The sequence below is a fragment of the Manacus candei genome, unplaced genomic scaffold (genome assembly GCF_025592945.1).
Source record: "Manacus candei isolate 608988 ecotype Guabito, Panama unplaced genomic scaffold, ASM2559294v1 h1tg000010l, whole genome shotgun sequence".
NCBI lineage: Eukaryota > Metazoa > Chordata > Aves > Passeriformes > Pipridae > Manacus > Manacus candei.
In genome coordinates, this window is record NW_026138058.1 from 2,798,819 (window position 1) to 2,805,103 (window position 6,285).

Sequence of the window (6,285 nt, forward strand, 5' to 3'; positions counted from 1 at the left end):
GGACATTGCTGAACGAGAAGGATGGCCAAGGCTCTACCTCTACACTGACTCGTGGATGATAGCCAATGCCTTATGGGGATGGTTGGATCGATGGAAGAAGATGAACTGGAGGCGTGGAGGAAAACCCATCTGGGCTGCTGACTTGTGGCAGGACATCGCTACCAGAGCGAAGAATCTGAATGTGAGAGTCCACCATGTAGATGCCCACATGCCCAAGAAGCGAGCTAATGAAGAACACAATAACAACAGAGAAGCAGACCGAGCTGCACAGATAGGAGTGTCACAAGTAGACCTAGACTGGCAGCAGAAAGGAGAATTGTTTCTAGCTCGATGGGCCCATGATGCTTCCGGTCATCAGGGCCGAGATGCCACCCACAGATGGGCACGAGACCGAGGGGTGGATTTAAGCATGGATGTAATTTCTGAAGTTATCCATGATTGTGAAACTTGTGCCGCTATTAAGCAGGCAAAAAGACTGAAGCCCCTGTGGTATGGTGGACGATGGGATAAGTATAAGTATGGAGAGGCATGGCAGGTTGATTATATCAAACTGCCACAGACCCGCCAAGGTAAGTGCTATGTACTTACCATGGTGGAAGCAACAACCGGATGGCTAGAGACTTTTTCAGTGCCCCACGCAACGGCCCGAAATACCATTCTAGGCCTTGAAAAGCAAGTTTTGTGGAGACATGGGACCCCAGAACGTATTGAGTCGGACAACGGGACTCATTTCAAAAATGGATTAGTCACCACTTGGGCGAGGGAACATGGTATCGAATGGGTATACCACATTCCATATCATGCACCAGCTGCTGGGAAGGTTGAGAGATATAACGGATTATTGAAGACCACTCTAAAGTTATTAGGTGAGGGGACTTATAAAAACTGGGACAAGAACTTAGCCAAGGCTACCTGGCTAGTTAACACCAGGGGTTCTGTCAATCGAGCTGGCCCTGCACAGGCAGAATCCCTTCACATTGTTGATGGAGATAAAGTTCCAGCAATCCATTTGAGGGGAATGCTAGGGAAAGCTGTTTGGGTTACCCCTGCCTCAGGCCAAGACAAACCCATTCGTGGGATTGTCTTTGCTCAAGGGCCAGGACATACGTGGTGGGTAATGAGGAAGGATGGAGTCATCCAGTGTGTGCCTCAAGGAAACTTAGCCTTGGGGAAAAACTAATTGTATGTCCTAAGTTGTGTTTTTACAGGAAGCCAGTCACCAGATGAGAGAGAGACCTGAACTAAGCTGTTGCTGGTATCCAGTGATGAGACAGTCCAGTGATGAAACAGCCATAAATCAGAACTGTAATGGTGACTGAGGAGACCAAAGATCTGGACTGAACTGACATCGGTATTGATTTTCCAACGACGAGACAACTGTGCCGAGAGACCAACAAGAACTATATATATATATATATATGCAAATGTGTATATATATGCGCGGGATGTAGACGAACGTGAGACATAGGTGTTACGTAAAGAAATAGTATGGAATAAGGGGTGGAGAATGTGGTGGTTTCACTCTAGGCCTTCCTGGAGACCAACTTGTAACCAGGAAGGAACTAGAAAAGTGATCACGGAAGTATTCCATGCTATTCCTTTACGTAACTTGAGGTATAAATAAGGCCAGCGGGAGGCATCTCGCCCTCTTCCTCTCCAGCGAGGTTCGAGAACGGCGGGTCCCTGTTTTGGTCTGGTTTATCTGGAGCTGAGGCCTACAGTGACTACCGTTATCTGCCACGCGTGAGGGGAGAGCCTTGGGCCGTGTCTAGCCATCCTGCCTGTTCGAAGGGAAGTGGTGAGATTTTTGCTAGTTTGCCTTCGGTCGGCTGGTTGGCTTGTTCGGTCCTTGCCCCTTTTTGTCCTTCTCCCTTCCCCTTCCCCCCCCCCCCCCCCCCCTTCTGTGTGTGGTATTCTCCTTTTGTGTATCTGTCTCATATGTAATATATATATATATATATATATTTGCTATAGCTTTGGCTGCTTGGTTTTCTTTTCCCTCTCTGGGAGGCGGGTCCTTGTTGTCGAGTTTCGGGGACTTGGCGGGAAGCCAGCTCGAAACTTGCACAATGGAAAACTCTTTAGTACAGAGTCTCCACTGCTTTTAGTAATTCTAATAGCAGAAAAAGCATTAAATACAGGTATGTACTTGTCTTGTGAGCGTTTTCTCAATATACAATGTATATGGAAGTTTGAGGGTTAGTTCTCAGTTCACCTAAAGAGGTTAGCAGAGGCAAAAGAGTTGATTTACACATCATATTAGTGTGTGAATTCCTGCTGGCTAAATGAATAAATGTGACATTGGCATCTCCAATATAGGGAGTTTTAAATGTAGACATCACCCAGTACCTCTAACTTTTGCTGATGTCTCAGTCAATTAATATTGACTGAAAGGCAATCTGTAGAGAATTTTTTTAAGACTGTTTCTTCCTTAGTTGCTACTTTGGCCTTTATTTTCCAGTCTGTCTAATAAGTCACAGAATTCTGATCTTTTCATGCCCCTCTCAAAAAATAAGATAATTTAGAAAAAAAAATACAAGACAGAGTAACAGGAGATCTAAACATAGAATTCCTTGTGCAGAAGTATGATTCTGGTTGATTCAAGTCACCAGCCTGGGAAAGGTTTTGGAAGAAGTCAGATGGAGTGACAGTGTCCTACACAATCAAAATAGCACCCAAGGGCCTTCATGGTCTTTCTTGGTAGGATTAGAGCCCCTGTGAGTATTCTAAGTCATATCAGAGGTTTAAATAGCCTTGCACCCCACAGAACAGCCAGCTATTTTCAGAAAATTAAGTGGAAGGTAAGTGTAATATTTCCCAGGACTCTTATCTTGCAGTGATATGCAGCTTACACACTGAATTCAGAAGTATAAATTTAACAGCTCTTCAGCTTTCACAGTTGACTCCCAAAGCTCTCTGGTATTTTCTGCAAAGGGTGGACTTCTTCAAACAGGAGACACAAGGCAAACTGTGTGTGGATATTCAGGCAAGTAGTAGACTTTCAGACTGGGTAAAAGAGCACCGTGACAGATTCAAGGAGTTAAAAACTGCTGGCTGCAAAAGACACCATCCCTGCCTTGAGAGTTCCTGTGCCACAGGTCACTGGAAACTCACTCGCTCGTGGCCGGGCTTTGTGAATGAAGATTTGGAAAGGCTCTATCTATATTTGTTACAGGTACACTGGTGGCTAATGAGGCCAATACGAGACAGGCACATCCAGTTGCAAAAGGCACAGCAGAAAGACTCCTTAGGTGGGAAATTCTGCAAGACACGATTCTTTCTGCGTTGTCTTTTCTCCTCAAGGGTGATCCTGCTGCGTTCTCAAAGGCATCAGCAGCGTTAGAGATGGGGTGTCTCCAGACCTCCCCATTGGAGGCCAGAGCAGACCAGTTGTGGTGATCAATATGGCCAAGGCTGAGATGTTGTTTCAGGCAGTCCTTGTATCTCCTCTTTGGGGCTCCTCTCTTGCAGCAGCCGGTGGCAAGTTCACCATAAAGCAGGATCTTAGGGAGGGGGTGGTTGGTCCTTCATCCTGGAGACGTGCCCTGCCCAGCACAGCTGTGTTCTCAGCAACATGGCCTCAATGCTTGGGACTGCTGCTTGTTCTAGAACAGATGGATTGGTCACATCATCTGACCAGTGGATGTTCAGGATTGTTCGGAGGCAGCGTTGATGGAAGCGTTCCAGGAGTCGCAGGTGGTGGCTGTAGATGACCCAGGATTCAGATCCATATGAGAGAGTAGACAGCACTATGGCTCTGTAAACACTGACCTTGGTACTTTTCTTCAGGTGTTTATTTCGCCAAACTCTTTTATGAAGCTTTCTGAAGGCACTGTATGCCTTTGCTAACCTGTTGTCTGTCTCCCCGTCAATCTCACCACCCAAGTGCACTGGGAACTAGGAGAGCACCCTTACATGTAATTTTCCACTGTTTTTCTAGTCTTTTCTTCACATTCACTGTCAAACATGGGAGAATGACCCAGACACACATAACCATTGCCATTTATATTAATTACAGTTTCACATTTGTATATCTAGGTCTAATTACAACATGCTAATTAACGAGTCTTTTTCAATGAGAGCTAAATTACATTGTTTTCCACAAAAGAAAATGATGGTGCATAAGTGTTTTTCAGCCAAGAATTATGACACATAATCCTTCACAATATTCACTCAAAGTCTAGGGAACTATTGGTTGAACGTATGTAGGCATGGATACAATATTAAAATATATGTGTTAAAATGTTTCATTTGGCTTGAAACTTCTCACAGAATATATTCTGTGTTTCTGAGGTTTGAGATTCATGCTAGAACTGCCTGTAGAAAAACTTCAAAAGAAACAATAGTTGTCAATCATGACATTAAAGATCTTTAACAGACAAAGTGTGTACCAAATTGAGCAGTTTTTAAAGATTACTTCAGTAATAAACCAAGTGATACAGTTCATCAAAACTAACTAGATATTCTCACTTTCATTCTGATATTCCTTATGTATTACTCAAAGGTACTACTCAAGGTATTTTCCATGACAAGCACAGCACAGTGCTTTTCCCCATAACCTGATGAGTTGCACTGGATATGTTACTTATTAAGATATTGCTAAAGTGTAAATAAACTGTGCAAATTAGATAAACTGTTAGAATTAATAATAATTATCTGGCAACATATTCCTGCTGTCATTTTTTGCAGAAAATATGACACAACATAGAACAAGGATACAGAATAAGTAATGGAAACTATGCTATTAATTTCAAGCAAATATCATTACATGAATATAAGTGGTTTAGTAATGGCAAAATGACTGTTGCTATGAGACCACATGCAAAAGAAATTAAATTGATCCCCAGGTATCTATTCTTGAATTGCATGGGAGACAATTTTGAACCATGGAAATTTTGAGTGGAGAGTTCTATAAATCACAGGTCTTCATAGGACTTCAGTGAGCCTAGAGCAGAGAAAGCAGATGTTCTCTATTAGGTGTCTTCCTGCCTCTGCCAACTATTTCACTTTTGTCAGACACTACCTGCATTACTACATTCAGCTCTGGGGCCCCCAGCATGAAAAGGGTGTGAACCTGTTGAAGCAGCTCCAGGGAAGGGCCACAAAGATGATCTGAGGACTGGAGCATCTCTCCTGCTAAGTCAGGATGAGAGAGTTGTGGCTGTTCAGAGAAGAGAAGGTTCCAGGGAGACCTTACAGCAGCCTTCCAGTGCCTAAAGGGGACCTGCAAGAAGCTTGGAGAGGGACTTTTTACAAAGGCTTGGAGTGACAGGACGAGGGAGAATGGCTTCAAACCAAAAGAGGGAAGGTTTAGATTAGGTACTAATAAGTTCTTTGCTGTAAGGATGGTGAGGATCATGTTACCCAAAGAAGTTGTGGATGCCTCATTCCTGAAAGTGTTCAAGGCCAGCGAAGTTCTGAGCACTCTGGTCTAGTGGGTGTCATCCCTGCCTATGGCATGGGGGGTTGGACTAGATGATATTTAAGTTCCCTTCCATTCCCTTCCAACACAAACCAGTCTATGGCTCTATGAATGCAGAAGGGGTTATGAGCAGGTAACCATGAAGGAAAGAAAAATGCAAACCTGGCAGAGATACTGGCTTTGTAGTCACAGAGGAACATGAAAAGCAGGCAATTAGGACAGTACAAATCATCAGTCCCTGTAACAGCTGAGACAGAACAGTAGGAACACTAGACTGGAGTTAGTTTTCCCTACTCCAGTCTCAGTGTAGCCACTGGAAAAGGTCCTTTCTGATTGCCAAGGTTTAACACCCATTTCACAGTTAAACACTTACCTGTTTTGGCAAACTATAGCTGTAACAGTTAAATTTATAGCTGTAACAGCTAATTTATAAAGCTCTCTTCTTCTGCCTGTAGCAGCTAGAGAATACCAAGAGCAGGATCCTTTTCAGTAGTATTATCATCTAAAACTAGAAGAGCAGTTCTGTAAGTAGAATAAATATCTCAATGTTCATCATCTGCTAGGAATGCTTTCCAAGCACTGTTCACACCAAAAGGGAATCACATTTGATATCCCTTTTAATGAAGCAAGCACATGATACTGAACATATGAAAATATTCATGAATGAGACAGTCTTTTGGCAGTCAGCCTGAGCTACCATCTGTTCTTATAACAGCAGTGGAATAAAGTTTATATTATACTCTACTCAATAAAATTTAAGCAGGGATAGATAGTATTCTGCTAGTGTTGTTTATTGGAAAGATCTGAAATCTGCATGTAACTGAAGAATATTGATGTATTTTTCTACTTTCCTAAAGTTTGAG